Source organism: Rana temporaria, chromosome 12 (genome assembly GCF_905171775.1).
Source record: "Rana temporaria chromosome 12, aRanTem1.1, whole genome shotgun sequence".
Lineage (NCBI taxonomy): Eukaryota > Metazoa > Chordata > Amphibia > Anura > Ranidae > Rana > Rana temporaria.
Genome location: NC_053500.1, coordinates 26,212,245 through 26,231,401, shown reverse-complemented (window position 1 = coordinate 26,231,401; position 19,157 = coordinate 26,212,245). Strand labels below are relative to the sequence as shown.

Genomic DNA, 19,157 nt, shown 5'->3' with positions numbered 1-19,157 from the left:
GAGATTGCGTCGTTTTCCGCGTCAGGTATGCTAATTAGCTGTTTACGGCGATCCACGAAGGTACACGCGTTCGTCGCATTCTCTTACGTCGTCGCTAGTCGAACAATAGACAGCCCATGTTAAAGTATGGCCGTCGTTTCCGCATCGAATTTAATTATTTTTTTTTTTTTTGCATAAGTCGTCAGGGAATACGAAATTACGTTACGCACATCGCCGTTCAAAACATTACGTCGGGGCGACGTCATTTCGCGCAAAGCACGGCGGGAAATTTCAAAACGGAGCATGCGCAGTACGTCCGGCGCGGGAACGCGCCTAATTTAAATGGTACACGCCCCATTTGAATTAGGCGGGCTTGCGCCGGACGGCTTTACGCTAAGCCGCCGCAAGTTTACACGCAAGTGCTTTGTGAATCAAGCACTTACGATGAAAACTTGCGGCGGTGTAACGTAATGGGGATACGTTACGCCGCAGCGCAAGTACGTGAATATGGCCCTATGTTTATATAGCACACGCAATTCAGGTGTCCTACATCTTATTGCAGTAATATATATTTATATTCTCACCAATGATTTTAATATTTTTAAAAAAAAAATTGTCATCACCACTGGCTACATGATGTTGATATTTATTTCGGCCCTAAGCAACGGTGGCAGCCAGTAGGGTCCATGTACACAGTATTTTAAGTAAACGGAACAAATGTTACTTGCATACAGGGCACAGACAACTTTTTACTCAGGATATCGCTGCCAACCCTCAGATCTTAGACAAAGATCATGCACTATATTGTCAAAAGTATTGGGACACCTGCCTTTACATGCACATTTCATGGTGTCTTAGTCCGTAGGGTTCAATATTGAGTCGGCTGCTATAACAACAGCTTCAACTCTTCTGGGAAGACAGTCCACAAGGTTTAGGAGTGTGTCTATGGGAATGTCTGACCATTCTTCCAGAAGCGCATTGGTGAGGTCAGGCACTGATGTTGGATGAGAAGGCTTGGCTCCTAAACCTTGTGGACGGCCTTCCCAGAAGAGTTGAAGCTGTTATAGCTGCAAAAGGTGGGCCAATTCACTATTGAACCCTACGGACTAAGACTGGTAGATGCTGCTGCTATCTTTTTTTTTTTCTTATACACAAGTCTGTGTACACAGAAGAATAACTGTCTTCTCTTCCTTTTAGTATGATCTACCTGGATAAAAGGTCCTGGAGTCAGAAGTGTAAAGATCACAATATGGAGCTGCTGAAAATGATGTAAGTACCACTTTGTAATGATAAAATGTATGGAACTCAGTACTCAGGTGTATGATTAACCACTTAACCCCCGGACCATATTGCTGGTCAAAGACCAGAGCACTTTTTGCAATTCGGCACTGCATCGCTTTAACTGACTATTGCGCGGCCGTGTGACGTGGCTCCCAAACAAAATTGACGTCCTTTTTCCACCACAAATAGATCTTTCTTTTGGTGGTATTTGATCACTTCTGCGGTTTTTATTTTTTGTGCTATAAACAAAAATAAAGCGACAATTTTGAAAAAAATTGAATATTTTTAACTTTTTGCTGTAATAAATATCCCCCAAAAATATATAAAAAAACTTTTTTGTCCCTCAGTTTAGGCCGATACGTATTCTTCTACATATTTTTCGTTAAAAAAAAATCGCAATAAGCGTTTATTGATTGGTTTGCGCAAAAGTTATAGCGTTTACAAAATAGGGGGTATTTTTATGGCATTTTTATTAATATTTTTTTTTACTACTAATGGCGGCGATCATCGATTTTTTTTCGGTACTGCGACATTATGGCGGACACTTCGGACACATTTTTGGGACCATTGGCATTTTTATAGCGATCCGTGCTATAAAAATGCCACTGGCAGTGAAGGGGTTATCACTAGGGGGCGGGGAAGGGGTTAAGTATGTTCCCTGGGTGTGTTCTAACTGTAGGGGGGGTGGTCTCACTAGGGGAAATGACTGATCGCTGGTCATACATTGTATGAACAGAAGATCAGCATTTCTCTCCCTGACAGGACCGGGAGCTGTGTGTTTACACACACAGCTTCTCGGTCCTCGCTCTGTAACAAGCGATCTCGTGTGCCCGGCGTCGATCGCGCCCGCCGGGCACGCGCATGGGAGTCGGGGGCGAGCAGGGGGCGCGCGCGCCCCTAGTGGCCCATAAAACAACGGCGGCTGGTCGGCAACCAGTTAAAAGACATATAATACTCCCTGGCTGCTGGAACCTTTTATCTCCCATGTAGAAAAAAGACATAAATGATTTAAACCCCTTATTAATACCCAACAAAATAATAACGTCCATATAGTGTAAAATGTCCAATATCTTCAAAATAAATCTTCTTCCCGCAATCTCCTTACGTGTTTTGTGGTCCTGCCCAAAAAAAAAAACAGAAACTCTCATCAGATGTTTTGGCCTGTGTATATAAATGGGTTAAGATAATCTTGATATTCTTATTATACAGGATTTATATAGCGCCAACAGTTTGCGCAGCGCTTTACAACATGAGGGCAGACAGTACAGTTACAATACAGGAGGAATCAGGGGGCCCGGCTTGTTGGAGCTTACAATCTAGGACAGTGATGGCGAACCTTGGCACCCCAGATGTTTTGGAACTACATTTCCCATGATGCTCAACTACACTGCAGAGTGCATGAGCATCATGGGAAATGTAATTCCAAAACCTCTGGGGTGCCAAGGTTCACCATCACTGGTATAGGAAATGTGAATGATTGCAATATCCAGGTATTTCCCCTCGTCTTCAAATCCACTCCTTCAAAAATGTAAAGTGTATTTATAAAAAAGACAAAAAAAAATATATAGTGTAGTATTTACTAGAAATGAAATGTGAAATTGCAAGGAGGGAAAGACCTGGAGACGCTTATCTTGAGCCATTTACATACACAGGTCAAAACCTCTTTTGAGGGTTTAGAATGTTTTTGGGGAGCACAAAACACGCGGGGAGAGTGTGGGAGGAAGATCTATTTTGAGGATATTGGACATTTTACACTATACAGATTTTATAATTTTGTTGGTTATTAAAGCGGAGTTCCACCTAAAAATGGAACTTCCGCTTAACCCACTCCTCGCCCCCTTACATGGCACATTTGGCATGAAATTTTTTTTGGGGGGGGAGTGGGGGCTTCAGGAGAAGGGGACTTCCTGTCCCACTTCCGCCGAGGAGCTGGTAAGGCGATTAGCTTAATCGCCTTATTGCAGCCCCTCCTTGTAGGCGAGCGCCTGTCCAATCGGACGGCGCTCGCGCATGCGCAGTGGGTGCCCAGTTGTGAAGCCGAAAGCTGTCACTGCCGGGTGCCCACACTAGGAATGAAGACGCCGGCCCGCGAGGGGGGGTGAGGAGCGGAGCCCCGGCCGGCGCGTCGCTGGAGCCGTGGAGCAGGTAAGTGTCTGTTTATTAAAAGCCAGCAGCTACACTTTTTGTAGCTGCTGACTTTTAATAAACTTAAAAAAAGGCTGGAACTCCCCTTTAATAAGAGGTTTAAAGTAAAAAAAAAAAAAAGCTGGTATTTTTTTCTGCACTGCTTTGTAATTTCATAAAACCTTTGGGCCAGATTCACCAAAGAGATACGACGGCGTATCTCCTGATACGCCGTCGTATCTCTGTTTCTATCTATGCGACTGATTCATAGAATCAGTTACGCATAGATATCCCTAAGATCCGACAGGTGTCATTGTTTTACACTGTCGGATCTTAGGATGCAGTACGGCGGCCGCCGCTGGGGGGAGTTCGCGTCGTAAACCAGCGTCGGGTATGCAAATTAGGAGTTACGGCGATTCCCGACGGATTTTCGCGTTCGCCTACAACTACGATACGTTACGCCGCCGCAGTTCTACGTGAATCTGGCCCTTTATTTTTATTTTTTTATAACAGCTGCATACAATCACTTGACATTCCTATAGTGCATGTGCGGCTACTACAGCTAGCTACTTTATTATAAAAGGAGAAGTATGGGAATACAAAAAAACAAACATACGTGCATGATCTGATGCTGCAGTTGTCCCCCACCGCCTCTAAATATGAGAGCGGAGTAATTACACCACCGCTGATCGTTCAGTTCTCAGTCCTTTCAGAGCAGAGAGCAGTGACTGTTAGTCATCACTCTCTGCTCTGCCCCTCCAGTCCTTACTGGGCTGTGGAGGGGGCAAGCACAATCGGGTGTTTTTTTTTTTAAATCAATGCAGTACTTACCGTTTTAGAGATAGATGTTCTCCGCCGCTTCCGGGTATGGTCTTCGGGACTGGGCGTTCCTATTTGATTGACAGGCTTCCGACCGTCGCATACAGCGCGTCACGAGTTGCCGAAAGAAGCCGAACGTCGGTGCGGCTCTATAGGGCGCCTGCGCACCGACGTTCGACTACTTTCGGCAACTCGTGACACGCTGTATGCGACGGTCGGAAGGCTGTCAATAAAATAGGAACGCCCAGTCCCGCAGACCATACCCGGAAGCGGCGGAGAACATCTATCTCTAAAACAATAAGTACTGCATTGATTTTAAAAAAAAAACACCCGTCTCCAGCGGCGGAAGCTCTGCAGAGGACACGGCCGACAACTGCTATGAAATGAATGTGGAGTGATGTCACCATAGTAACTCTATGGGGCTTCAGTTGTCAGCTGTGTCCTCTGCACACACCCACACAGCGAAGATGACAGCTCAGCGTGGGATCGGGTCGGATCGGCTTCAAAAAAGGTATGTATAGCCATTTCTTCTTGACAGGGCTAGATAGGTTAGTGTTAGATCGTGAGTGTCTGTAGATGTAGAGATTTTAGTTTTAGGATGGACTTCCACTTTAATTGAACAAGCTAAACTAAGTAGCTGATTGGCTGCCTTGCAGAGCTGCACCAGATTCTGTGTGCACCAGTTTTAGTAAATCTCCCCCATTATGTCAAAAGCTTTTAAGTATGAATGCTGATCTTATTATACCACTGGTCTCGATGGATTGTGGCTTCACCATAGTCCGAAAACATAAAGATCAATCACCTACATTTAACCACTTAAGGACCGCCTCCTGCACATATACGTCGGCAGAATGGGACAGCTGGGCACATGTACATACAGGTACGTCCTGTACTAGTACCCAGCCGTGGGTCGCGTGAGCGCGCCCGCGACCCGGTCTGAAGCTCCGGGACTCACGGACCCGATCACCGCTGGAGTCCCGCGATCGGTCCCCGGAGCTGAAGAACGGGGAGAGCTGTGTGTAAACACGGCTTCCCCTTTCTTCACTGTGGCGGCAGCATGGATCGTGTCATCCCTTTTATAGGGGGACACAATCGATGATGTCACACCTACAGCCACACCCCCCTACAGTTGTAAACACACTTCAGGTCACACATAACCCCATCAGCGCCCCCTTGTGGTTAACTCCCAAACTGCAATTGTCATTTTCACAATAAACAGTGCATTTTAAATGCATTTTTTGCTGTGAAAATGACAATGGTCCCAAAAATGTGTCAAAATTGTCTGAAGTGTCCGCCATAATGTCGCAGTCACGAAAAAAATCGCTGATCGCCGCCATTAGTAGTAAAAAAAAAAAAATAATCAATAAAAATGCAATAAAACTATCCCCTATTTTGTAAACGCTATAAATTTTGCGCAAACCAACCGATAAACGCTTATGGCGATTTTTTTTTTTTACCAAAAATATGTAGAAGGATACGTATCGGCCTAAACTGAGGAATTTTTTTTTTTTTTAATATATATTTTTGGGGGATATTTATTTATTACAGCAAAAAGTAAAAAATATTAAATTTTTTTCAAAATTGTCGCTTTGTTTTTGTTTATAGCGCAAAAAATAAAAACCGCAGAGGTGATCAAATACCACCAAAAGAAAGCTCTATTTGTGGGGGGAAAAAAAGACGCCAATTTTGTTTGGGAGCCACGTCGCACGACCACGCAATTGTCAGTTAAAGCGACGCAGTGCCGAATCGCAAAAACTGGCCGGGTCCTTTAGCTGCCTAAAGGTCCGGGTCTTAAGTGGTTAAACCACATCCTGGATTGTTATGTGCAATGCCATGGCTTCCAAAACAATTCATTCAATTTTTATTCAAACAATCTTATGCTCAGTAGTATGGATGGTAATATGAAGGAGATTATTCAATGAGATGGCCAGCTTTAGACGATCTGCATAGTTACAGCTACAAAAAAAAAAAATGTACTATATTTATGCAAATCCTCTGTATTTTGGGTGGTAAAAGATGACAAGTAGTGGAAATGGTATTTATAGTCTTATTTATTAGGTGTATAAAATGAAGAATCTTGTTTCTTACAGCATAATAAAATGGGTTTCTGGTTTATCCACAGCTGGAGTTTGGCCAGGATGAATTCCTCCCGCTTTCTACATCTAATTTGTGTTATGGCTGCCATGACGGCACCGTATTTGGCACATCATCATCTCATGGCCTCGGGGTCTTCTGGATCCAGGTACGCATCTTGGCAGGGGGTGGTTTGTAGGTTATCTCATTGAATGGACACTTCCATCGTTTTGCTTTTGTTGAAAGGTGTTATTTTATGCAATTTACTAAATGTTTTACTAGATAAACTAGGAATGGGATGTTTTATGTAGAAGTATATTGACAGATTGTTCTTAATGTCAGCTACTAATATCATAGAAAACCTTTTTTGTTTTTGTTTTGGATGGAATTGGAAAGGATTGGAATCTTTGTCAGGTTTTTACTCCTATCCGATGTGTCATTCAATAGATTTGCTCTCACTTCCTATCCTGCTGACAATGTTTTATCAGACAGGAACGCTCTATGCAGAATCACAGATGGCAATAAAAATGTTTTCCTATAATGAAGCAGGAGAAGGCTAGAACCTCTGTTTGATGTTTATTGATGGTGGTGTCCCTGTTGCAGATTTTCACTTACTTCCTGAGTGTAAGGCCTCCTACACACGACCGAACATGTTTGCTGAAACTGGTCCGTCGGACCAGTTTCCGTAGACATGTTCAGTCGTCTGTACGGCCGACCGGACAATTTTCCGGCGGATCGGACAGGTTTCCAGCGGACAAATGTTTCTTAGCATGCTAAGAAACTTGTCCGCTGGAAGCCTGTCCGTCGGACATGTTCGGTCGTCTGTACGACTCACCGGACATGTCCGCTCGGCCGAAAGCCCTCGCATGCGTCAAAGTGATTCGACGCATGCGTGGGAGCATTGGCCTTCCAGGGTCGCGCACGTCGCTGCGTCATCGTCACGGCGACGGCGCGCCCACGTCACCGCGTATCCTGTCCGCAGGGATTTCGGTTTGATGGTGTGTACAACCATCAGACCGAAATCTCCGAGCGGACATGTCCGATGAAAACGGTCCGCGGACCGTTTTCATCGGACATGTCCCCTCGTGTGTACGAGGCCTTAAAGGGGTGGTTCCCCCTAAAACAAATTTCTAACAATACATTTGAAAGACTGCTTACACTGCGGGTAGGCTGGCTTTTTTTTTTTTTTTTTTCATACATACCTCGATATCGCCGTTTCATCCCTCGGCTTCCGGGTATGAGTCTTGCTGGACCTAGTTGATTGACGTTCCTCCGACCGGGGCATACTGCGCGTCACGACTTTCCGACAGAAGCCGAACGTCATTGCGCAGGCGCCGTATAGAGTCGGCTCTATACGGCGCCTGCGCAGCGACGTTCGGCTTCTTTCGGAATGTCGTGACGACAAGTATGCGTTGGTCGGAGGAACGTCAATCAACTAGGAACGCCCACCGCCACAAGACTCATATCCGGAAGTCGAGGGATGAAACAGCGATATCGAGGTATGTACGAAAAAAAAAAAAAAAAGCCAGCCTACCGGCAGTGTAAGCAGTCTTTCAAATGTATTGTTAGAAATGTGTTTTAAGGGGGAACCTCCACTTTAAAGGTGAGAAGAGCAGCAAATGAGGGTACATTTCTCTAATAGAGCCCTAAATAGCAGGAGAAGCCAGGCAGGCTTTCAATCTTTCCCTACTTTATCTAAAACAAAATACGTTTTTGGCTTGACAATAAATTGCTACAACACAAGGCAGTTCCAGCTCTAGGCCTTCCTATTGGTCAGTGATGTAGCCTTCCTCATTAAAGTAGAACTATAGGTAAAACTTTTTCATTTTTGGATAGAACAACAGGGTTATAATCCCTGTCAAACTTTTTTTTGCCATCTGTGCCCCATTGCAGGGATTTTCCTTCACTTCCTCTCCCATAGCCAAACAGGAAGTGAGAGGAAATCCCTGCAAATAGAGGGAATTTCTTGGGGACCCCCAGCTCACTAGAACTAGTGTCGCTATTGGAAGATTTCTCTTCTATTAATTTTCAATAATAATGGTAAACAGGACACATCGAGAGAGGGGATCTCCCTAATGAGGGCATACAGATAGCAATAAAAATCTGACAGAGGTTCTAATCTCTCTGCGCTCTATCCAAAACGAAATAAATAAATAAAAGTTTTGCCTTTTAGTTATACTTTAAGGACAAATACGTCATACATAGGGGTTGATTTACTAAAACTGGAGCATACAAAATCTGGTGCAGTTCTGCATAGAAGCCAATCAGCTTCCAGGTTTTATTGTCAAAGCTTAAAGGGGTCAAATAAATTCCAGTCACGCCCACCCCCCCGAGCCCCTGATTTACTTACCTGAGCCCCGATTTTCCGTGGGCGTGATCCCGCGTTGCTTTCTCCCAGCTCTTGTCGGCTCTTCATTGGATGATTGATAGCAGATAAGCCATTGGCTCCCGCTGCTGTCAATCAAATCAATGACGCAGCGCGCCCGGGGGTGGGGCTAAGTCATACACTTGGCGGCTGCGGCTGCCGAGTGTATCACACTGGAGTGTGCCTGCAAGGTAACCCCTTGCAGGCACACTAAGAGCCCATTCACACCTAGGCGTTTTGTCGCCTGTAGTGTGACGCCCGCTGCCGCCCCGACACGCCAGAGGGATGATTTAACATTGCCCTCTATGGAGATGGTTCACATCTCCACGCCGAACGCCTGCCGCCTGAAGAATAGTCCCGGACCTTTTTTTCAGGCGGCTTTCGGCGTTCGGCATAGGAGATGGGAACCATCTCCATAGGGGGACAATCTAGGGGCACATCTAGGCGGACAATCGCAGCGTTTTGTCGCCGCTATTTGTCGCCGCAATTCGCGGGACAAAACGCCGCGATTTTGTCCGCCTAGATGTGAATGCAGCCTTAGTTAGAAGCTGGTTGGCTACCATGCACAGCTACACCATATTCTGTATGCTCCATCTTTGGTAATCCCCTTCCCCCCCCCCATTGTTTGTTTTTTCAAAATGTAAAAAATTACATAAACATTACAAGTTAAAAGATCAACAGGAAGGCTTGAGAAGTGGAAATGGTGGGCCTGCTGCTTTTACAAGAAGGTGAAGATTTGCATATGACTTCAGCCGCCTATAACTCTGAGCCTGGTGATCATTTTTGATGTGCAGTTTTCACCAAAAGTTTTGGCGTGCCTCTGCATCTATTCATCATATGCTTCATGTGAATGGCCCAGGATTGTGACGGCAAAAATGTCCTATGCATACGTTTCCTCCTTCTGTCTAAAAGGAGAATGGATATATACAAGAGGTTTGGCACAGTTTTATTTAAAGATTTAAAATGACTAAAGCGCCGATACGGATTAAATTCAGAAAACAATTGAAAAATATTGTATATATAAATGGGGAGAAGCTGCAACTATTAAAACTGTGTTCTGACTCCACATATAATATTTCAAATCACAGTTATTTGAAGCAAATTTAGTTAAACTGTTGCATACTGGTAGTTAGATAGACAGTCTAAGCAGATTTTGTCTTTTTAAATTTCATTTTCTGTGCTGAAGGATAGGAGGAATTAATATTAATTAATTAATTAACGTGCACTTATTCTTTTTGCCCCTTTGCCTTGACCTAATCAAATGCACCCCCATAAATGCATACTTACCTGGATCTGACTGCTATAGCCCCTCCCCCGGTGTTTGTATCCCCGCATGCCTAAGCATTACAGCCTCGTAGATGTATATGGGGGCCCAGATTCAGGTAGGAGATACGACAGCGTATCTCCAGATACGCCGTCGTATCTCTGAGTGTGAGGCATCGTATCTTGGCGCCTGATTCAAAGAATTGGATACGCCAAAATCTGTCTAAGATACGACCAGCGTAAGTCTCCTACGCCGTCCTATCTTAACTGCATATTTACGCTGGCCGCTAGGGGCGTGTACGCTGATTTACGCCTAGAATATGTAAATCAGCTAGATATGCCTATTCACGAACGTACACCCGGCCGTCGCAGTACAGATACGCCGTTTACGTAAGGCTTTATCCGGCGTAAAGTTACCCCTGCTATATGAGGCGCAGCCAATGTTAAGTATGGACGTCGGGCCAGCGTCGAATTTTCCGTTGATTACGTCGTTTTCCGTAAGTCGTTCGCGAATAGGGCTGTGCGTCATTTACGTTCACGTCGAAAGCATTGGCTTTTTGCGGGTTAATTTGGAGCATGCGCACTGGGATACTTTCACGGACGGCGCATTCGCCGTTAGGAAAAAGCGTCATTTACGTGAGGTCACAATAAATTAACATAACAAAAAAAAAACCACATCTTCCACATTTGAATTAGGCGGGCTTACGCCGGCCTATTTACGCTACGCCGCCGCAACTTTGCTTTGTGAATACTGCACTTGCCTGTCAAAGTTGCGGAGGCGTAGCATAAATAGGATACGTTACGCCCGCACACAAATACGCGCTCCCTACCTGAATCTACCCCGGGGTGTCTTCAGCCTCAGACATGGCTCCATAGAAGTCTAGCCAGGACACTAATGCCCCGTACACACCATCACTTTATGTGATGAAAAAAAACGACATTTTCTGTGAAGTAAAAAATGACGTTTTTGAAACTTCAATTTTCAAAGACGAAGTTGCCTACACACCATCGTTTTTCTCACAATGTTCTAGCAAAGCGAGGTTACGTTCCACCACGTTTTTCCATTGAAGCTCGCTTCATAACTAGCTTCTGGGCATGCGCGGGTGAAAAAACGTCGTTTTAAACGACGTTTTTTTGCTACACACGGTCAATTTCTGTGAAGTAAAAGTTGACGTTTTGAAAAACGACACATAAAATTGAAGCATGCTTCAATTTTTTTTGGTCGTTTTTTAGAAGACATAAAACGACGTTTTCCCCCACACACGGTCAATTAAAGTGACGTTTTTAAAAACGTCATTTTTTTTCATCACATAAAGTGATGGTGTGTACGGGGCATAAGACTTGGGGTGCTACATGTAAACAATCATCAGAGGCTGTGGCCCCCTAGATGCCTTATGGAAATAATTATGCATAATGGTGTACATTGTAGATAGTCCTCCGATCTTCATGTAACCTTTATTTAGTTAGAATTCGGATAGAGATGCATTCTTTTGGATTTATTTTTTATTTTTTTTACTGATTAAAGCCCAAATCCAATAGGGTGCTTTTGGTTGTTTTGCCCACATCCTTTAACATAAAGATGGTCTTTGAACATTGATCTCAGCTTTTATTGAGTTTACTTCATTGTTTTATCTGTGTGACCGGACTTCTTTAACTTATGTCTGAATATAGACTAGTCTGCTAAAAACATTTTAAGTCTATGAAATCACTTTTTTTTTTTTTTTGAGCCTTGATGAAGGGGAATTTTTTGGCCCCCAAAACACTGGCTGTTTTATACTTTCCTACCATAAACTGAATTTATCATAAAAAGATAGTGGACATTTGTTTGGCTTTCTTATTGGACTGACTACACTTGTGTTCTTGATCTGGGTGACCTCAATTCTCAAGGGGTCCTTTGTTTTGTGTCCAGTTGCCAAACCAAGACATTGGGCACAAGTGACGACTGCACTTATCGAATAATCGTTTCCAGCATCTTGTCTCAACCTTTTCTTTCTTTTATGGAAGGCAGCCAATAAGTGGGGGAGTATAGATAAGGAAATCAGTATAAAGGTGCCTATTGGGTGTGATGAGCAGATTCTGCTGTTCTCCAGTATTGGACATGGAAGTGCAGTGCCATTGTACAGAACACCGATATCACTGGTGTCATTAATCAGAGTGACATTAGAGCCCACACGGTATAATTGTTACGGATGTGGGATCAGGATTGCTGTTGCATCTGCTTAGTACAGTTTGTAAGTGAGGTTTCGGGGACATACTTCAACTTATTTATTTTTTTCCTTGCCTAATTTATTAAACCAGACCTCTAAAACCAACTAAAATTCCATCTCACTACACCTTGCTCCATCAGTAATCTATTACTACTGCAGTTGTAACAATCTATTAAACTTAAAGTGGAGTTCCACCCGAAAATGGAACTTCCACTTTTTTAAACCATCCCCCCCCCCTCCGGTGTCACATTTGGCACCTTTCAGGGGGAGGAGGGAGCAGATACCTGTGTAAAACGGGTATTTTCATACCCACTTCCGGGCATAGATCACCTCAGTAATCGAGGTGACCTACGCCACTTCCGGCACCTACTCTGTCCTCCTCCGCTGTCTTCTGAGAGGCACACGGGTCCCAGAAGACAGCAGGGACCAATGAGGACGCACTGCGCGACTCGTGCATGCGCAGTGGGGAACCAGGAGGTGAAGGCTTCACTTCCTGATTCCCTTAGAGGATGGCGGCGGCGGCGGCAGCCGAAAGCCGACTGACAGATTGGCTTCGGCTGACAATATCGCGGGCGCCATGGACGGGTAAGTGTTCATATATTAAGTCAGCAGCTGCAGTATTTGTAGCTGCTGGCTTTTAATAAAAATATGTTGGCGGAACTCCGCTTTAAAGAGGAGGGAGAAAATTACTGCTGGGGGGCAGTGATAGGGCGGACTTTAAAGGCAAGACGGGAACAAGGGATTTAGAAAAAATATATACATTTATTACAAAAAAAATACAATATGATACATAAAAACCATATAGAGTATGTAATAGGTTTGAAAATATCCTCTTGTCTACGCGTTTCGCCTTTTGGCTTCCTCAGGACGAGGTAGGAGAATTTTGGCAGTAGGACATTAAATATTTCATTTATCGAAATGGTCGCCAACCATCAGTGCACCGAAGACGCTTAGGATTGCAGGTGTACCATCAGTCATTTATACGTAGTTTATGGAAGAACTTATAATCCCAAGCATAAGGGAATTCCTCTAAATGGTATAGGAGTCAAATCAAATCTGTTTATCGGAAATCAATCTAGCTAATAGCCAGAGCATCAAAAAGCTGGGACCAGAGAACGGGGGGCAAAGCCATAGTGGGAGTTACATCCAAAATACACCGTCCAGTGTTGGGTAACCAAAAAGGTTTGGACACCTCACAGTGGAAAGGATGTCACACGTCCCGGGGCATAGCCTATGCTATTTAGTCCGCCTTATCACTGCCCCCCAGCAGTAATTTTCTCTCTATTCACAATTACGGATGTTGGCAAATGTGAGTGCTTTTTTGTTTCCCTTCCCCCTTCTTTTAATTTTGCTTTAAAGAGGAGCTCCAGGCTCCTGCAGAAAAAAAAATAAGGCGACAGCTACAAATACTGCAGCTGCTGACTTTTTTAATATAAGGATACTTACCTGTCCTGGAGTCCAGTGGTGTCCTCACCATAGCTGATTTTTCAATCGGCTATCGGGTGCTGCCGCTGCCATCTTCACTAAGGGTAACGCGAAGCATGCTGCGCTCTTATTGGGCCGGCTGCGGGAGAAGGCGGAGGGAGGGCTGAACTTCAGCCAAAAGTGTCAAAACCAGGTACCCCCCCCCCCCAAAAGGTGCCAAATGTGGCACCAGAGGGGGGAGGAGGCAAACAAGTGGGGCTTCCCCCTTTTAGGTGGAGCTCTGCTTTAATAAAGCAGTTCAGTAATAAGTTAAAGAAAAAAGTTTGTAAATATTCAAAGGTCCATTCACACTTGTGTGTTTCGGCAATGCACGCTTAGGCCCTGTTCACACCAGATGCTTTCCAGTGCATTTTTTTTCTGCATCAAAAACGCATGGATAGTAGGTTATATGGGTTCCTATGGCATAGTGCACACCAGTGCAATTTGTTCCAGTGCAGTAAAAAAAAAAATAGAATATGCTGCATTTTTTTTGCACTGAACTGTGTTGGAACGCGGCAAAACGCATTACAGAAAGAAAAAAAAAACAGGAAACATTGGTAAACAATGGGGGGGAAATGCATTGAAAACGCACCAGAACGCAGAAAAACGCACATGCAGAAATGCATCCAGACTACGTTTCTGTGGTGTGACTCACCCCCAAAACACACTTCACCACAATGCTGGCCAACACACCTGTTCTATTGGCGGTGTGAATGGCACCCCAACGCACTGTACTATAGAGTACAAAGCTCCACAGCAGGCATACTGTGCTTTGTGGTGCGTTTTGTTGCTATTTCTGATTCGTGCGACAGTCGCTGATGAGGTAAGTGAAGGTAAATAAGACATGAATGTCATACTTCATATTCCCATCGCACACATTCCTGGATGAGCTCTTGGATTTGGGTACACAATGTAGATATTTGCCAGCACACCATGGAACGACGTAAATAGCGTCCAAACGGATAATTTATTGCATGATCACAACACAAGGAGAGTGCAACGTTTCGGAGCCACGCAGGACCCCTTCGTCAGGCATGTGATATATGTGGGGTTACAGTGTGCAAGATTTAAAGAACAGCTTTAGCTGTTTTCTGGCGGGATTTGTGACGTCATACCAGTCTGGGGGTGGGAGGAGCTTGGTTTTCTTGTGCGTTTTTTTTTTCTTTTTCTGGCTTTTTTGATTGGTTGGTGGCTCTTTAACCCCTTAACGCCCGCCGCATGACTATTTACGTCCGCAAAATGGCACGGACAGGCAGAAGGGCGTATATATACGTCCTTGCCTTTTAGCGGGTGGGGGGTCCGATCAGGACCCCCCACACCCGCTGCGTGCGGCGTGCGGATTCCCACGGGGAGCGATCCGGGACTATTCGTTTATAGCCGATCCGTCGCGATCGCTCCCCGGAGCTGAAGAACGGGGAGAGCCATGTGTAAACTCGGCTTCCCCGTGCTTCACTGTGGCGGCGTATCGATCGAATGATCCTTTTTATAGGGAGATTCGATCGATGACGTCAGTCCTACAGCCACACCCCCCTACAGTTGTAAACAAACACTAAGTGAACACTAACTCCTACAGCGCCCCCTGTGGTTAACTCCCAAACTGCAACTGTCATTTTCACTATAAACAATGCAATTTAAATGCATTTTTTGCTGTGAAAATGACAATGGTCCCAAAAATGTGTCAAAATTGTCCGAAGTGTCCGCCATAATGTCGCAGTCACGAAAAAAATCGCTGATCGCCGCCAATAGTAGTAAAAAATTTTTTTTTTATAAAAATGCAAAAAAACTATCCCCTATTTTGTAAACGCTATAAATTTTGCGCAAACCAATCTATAAACACTTAGGCTGCTTTCACATTGCAGCGTGGAACCGCGGTGACGGTATAGCCGCGCTATTTGTAGCGCGGCTATACCGTTGTGTTTATAGCGGGCGCTAGCGGTGAGGTTTTAACCCCCGCTAGCGGCCGAAAAAGGGTCAATACCGCGCTTTCCCTTTGATTTCAATGGGAAGGCGCGGTATAGGAGCGGTAAAGATGCGGCTAGCAGGACTTTTGGAGCGCTCCTGCTAGCGCACCGCTTCAGTGTGAAAGCCTTCGGGCTTTCACATTGAAGCCTGCAGGGCATGATTTTTCATGCGGTATAGCAGCGCTATTTTTAGCGCTGTACCGCATGAAAAACGCCCCAATGTGAAAGGAGCCTTATTGCGATTTTTTTTTTTACCAAAAATAGGTAGAAGAATACGTATCGGCCTAAACTGAGGAAAAAAAAAGTTTTTATATATGTTTTTGGGGGATATTTATTATAGCAAAAAGTAAAAAATATTGCATTTTTTTCAAAATTGACGCTCTATTTTTGTTTATAGCGCAAAAAATAAAAACCGCAGAGGTGATCAAATACCACAAAAACAAAGCTCTATTTGTGGGGAAAAAAGGACGCCAATTTTGTTTGGGAGCCACGTCGCACGACCACGCAATTGTCTGTTAAAGCGACGCAGTGCCGAATTGTAAAAATGCCTTTGGGCATTTAGCAGCATATTGGTCCGGGGCTTAAGTGGTTAAATTTTGCACATATATCACATGTCTGACGAAGGGGTCCTGCGTGGCTCCGAAACGTTGCACTCTCCTTGTGTTGTGATCATGCAATAAATCATCAGTTTGGACGCTATTTACGTCGTTCCATGGTGTGCCGGCAAATATTCTCATATTGACATGAATGTGTCGCAAGTTGCACCTTTTCTTTTTTTTTTTTGCACGCGCGGCAGACAGATGTTTCTTTGTAAATCCCCCGTGTCTCTGCCTGGAAACATAAGGCTGTACAGAGCACAGGTTGATCCGGCATGGACGGGGATGAAGTGGCTAGACGTTGAGAGAGGTTACTAAGGAGACAGCAGTTAGCCCCTGTGCCGCTGGTCAGGAGGATCTGTGCCTTGTATGCATGTTGCATAATAGGTCTGATGTTCCATGAAATCCGGCATATGACACGTTGTGTTCACTTTTCCGCCCTCTTGTGGCCACAAGACGCCACCGCAGCCCCCAGTGTCTCTGTACCAGCAGCAGCAGCAGCTGGAAGAACCATTCACAAGCACACACGGGGTGGAATGGCTGTCACACAGGGTGCTGGCTTTTTCCTCATTTCACCCTTTACTCTCCTTTCCGCTGGCGTGTGTCGGCTCGGTAGGTATTGAAGCTTTCAGGGATTGCTCAGCACTGCAGATTGGCATGCTGTGGGGGCGCCAGCTGCTGGACTCCATAGCCGTGCTCCCCTGCAGGCTGGCATGGACTGATCCCTGGGCTGTGGGGGAGGGAGAGGAGGGGGGAGTGTTGCAGAAGCTCACATTAGTGCAGCTTGTGTGTGGTTAGTGCAAAGCTGGAATATGAGGCAGTAGCAGCGATGAACACTGAGCTCCCTGTGCTGAGGTCTGCAGCTTTCCCCTTCTCTGCACTCTTCCCTCTGGCTGCCTGTGAGTACAATGCTTTGTCCTTCCTTCCATGCTTCTCTATGGGCATGCCTGCCTTCACCTCTATTGTTTTGGAATTTCCCTCCATGTCAGCTTGCCATGCAAAGGATCCTCCCCACCCACCACCCCCCCCCATGGCTTTGCTGCAAAGTGCAAGCTCTGCAGTCTAAAATCCCCTTTCCCTCCCCCCAAGCTGCTTTTTTCTCCTAACCGCCCAGGATTATGACTTTTACAGATTAAATATTAATTTATGTAACTTTACTCCTGGAGCATTGTGGGATTTGTAGTCTTTTGTGGTTTAGAGTAGTACAGCATGACATGCCTTGCCTCGGCCATGTCACTAGCCATGCCTTAAACAGATCAGCCCATTGTGTGTGTTTTTTTGTGGATAGATTGGTTTGGTCTGGTCTGCTTGCCCCAAAACGGATGTGTGGGACCGTATTGCTCGCTGTTGTGGGAGCTCCATACTTGCGGTGTTCAGTCTCACTCCTCCGGCTGCAGCGTTCAGTCTCGCTCCCCTTGCTGCAGTAGGGGAGAGAGTTTTTACCTCTTCATTCTCTGAACTCTGGAGTGTAAAAAAAGAGGGGGAGCAGCCTGGTGTAGAAATCTCCGATCGGGAACAGCGATCCATATCATGGAAAATTGAATTGTGGTGGACTGATCCTTTAAGTCAGACATGCATGGCTTTGTACACTGCAGTATATATGCAGTTATGGAGAGCAGCAAGCCAGTGAAAAGTCTTATGTAACCCAATTGCAGAACAAGTGAATGCACAATTCAAGACTTCGGCTTGTCACATCCATGTGGACTTTTTATTTGTTTATCAAACAGATTGTGCTTTTTTTTGTTTTTTCCCCCAATATATTAGATTTAGGTGTTTTGGTAGCGCGGATACCCCATACCATTTTACTGTTGTCACATCCAGGCCCGGCCATGCCGTGTTCCCTGGTGGCAGAAGTGAACACATGGAGGTAGGGGGGCAAGGCTGGGGTCTGTGCCTGTTGTAGTGTGACCTCGTGGCCGCCTGCATTGGGTGGCAGGGCTGACAGTGTGCATGCTTTGTGTTTTCCCTCTGCAGAGGAGCCGCACACCTAGGGGGCCCGAGGATTCTTATTACCAGGACAGGCTGGGCTCATTAGCATAGAGATCAAAGCCTACTCTGCTTATTGTTGTAGTGGCAGGCTCTGTGATATTCTATTATTATAATGATCGCTGACGCTCTACAAATTGACCCTGAAATTCTTTTTTTTATTAATGGATTTGTCTCATGGGTCCTATTGGGGGGACTACAAGATGTCTTCTGGGGTAACTACAAGGTGTCTTTTGGGGGGACACAATCACTACTTGGGAGATGGTGTTAAAGGCATATGGGATAAATGAATAGCTAGAATGAATATTATTATTATTATGATTATTTTTCAGGATTTATATGGTGCCAAAAAGTTTGCTCAGCACTTTACAAAAAAAGGTACAATACAATTCAATATAAAAGAAAAGGGTATGGAGGGCCCTGCTTGTAGCTATAAAGTGTATATAAGATTGTAAGCTCTTCTGAGCAGGGCCCTCTTAATCCCCTTATTGTATTATAACGGTATTGTCTCCCTTTTATATTGTAAAGCGCTTTGTAAACTGTTGGTTCTATATAAACCCTGTATAATAATAATATAAGTTATTATTATTTATACAAGTATTTTTATAGCACCTTTGTTATGCTGCACTGTACATATTGTACATGCACATCAGTCCCTTCTCTCAAGGAGCTTACAATCTACCGTCCTGCCTCACAAACCTACACATACTCGGTCAAGTTCAACCCTCAAAGTTTTCACCCTAATGCATTCTACACATTAAGGTGAAAATCCTCCTGTGATGCAGCTGCCCCCCCAGAGCCCCCCTTTTACTTACCTGAACACAGTTTTTCCAGCAATGGGGGGGCGAGCACAGCAGCTCCAGCTGGTGTCTCTGGTCCTGATTGGATAGATTGATAGCAGCGCAGCCATTGGCTCCAGCTGCTGTCAATAAAATCCAATGATGCAGGGCCAAGTCCTGCCGTCTTTGCCCCAAGGGAAAGCAGCTCTGCAACGGGGCACTCGAAGTGGAGGAGCCAGGAGCGCTACTGAGGGACCCCA

The 19,157-nt window shown here is 45.0% G+C and overlaps 1 protein-coding gene across 5 annotated transcripts in view; it reads left to right on the top strand.

Moving 5' to 3' along the window:
* LOC120918567 (KAT8 regulatory NSL complex subunit 1-like) overlaps positions 1–19,157 on the top strand; it is a 156,239-nt gene that overhangs the window by 6,259 nt on the left and 130,823 nt on the right. For 4 of the 5 annotated variants that reach the window (XM_040330220.1, XM_040330214.1, XM_040330216.1 and 1 more), the window contains exons 2-3: positions 1,177–1,248; positions 6,326–6,445. The gene's annotated coding sequence lies outside the window, so the exon portion shown is untranslated. Of the gene's footprint in view, positions 1–1,176; positions 1,249–6,325; positions 6,446–16,917; positions 17,032–19,157 lie in introns of those variants that run through there. The other variant, XM_040330219.1, reaches the window with a different exon arrangement.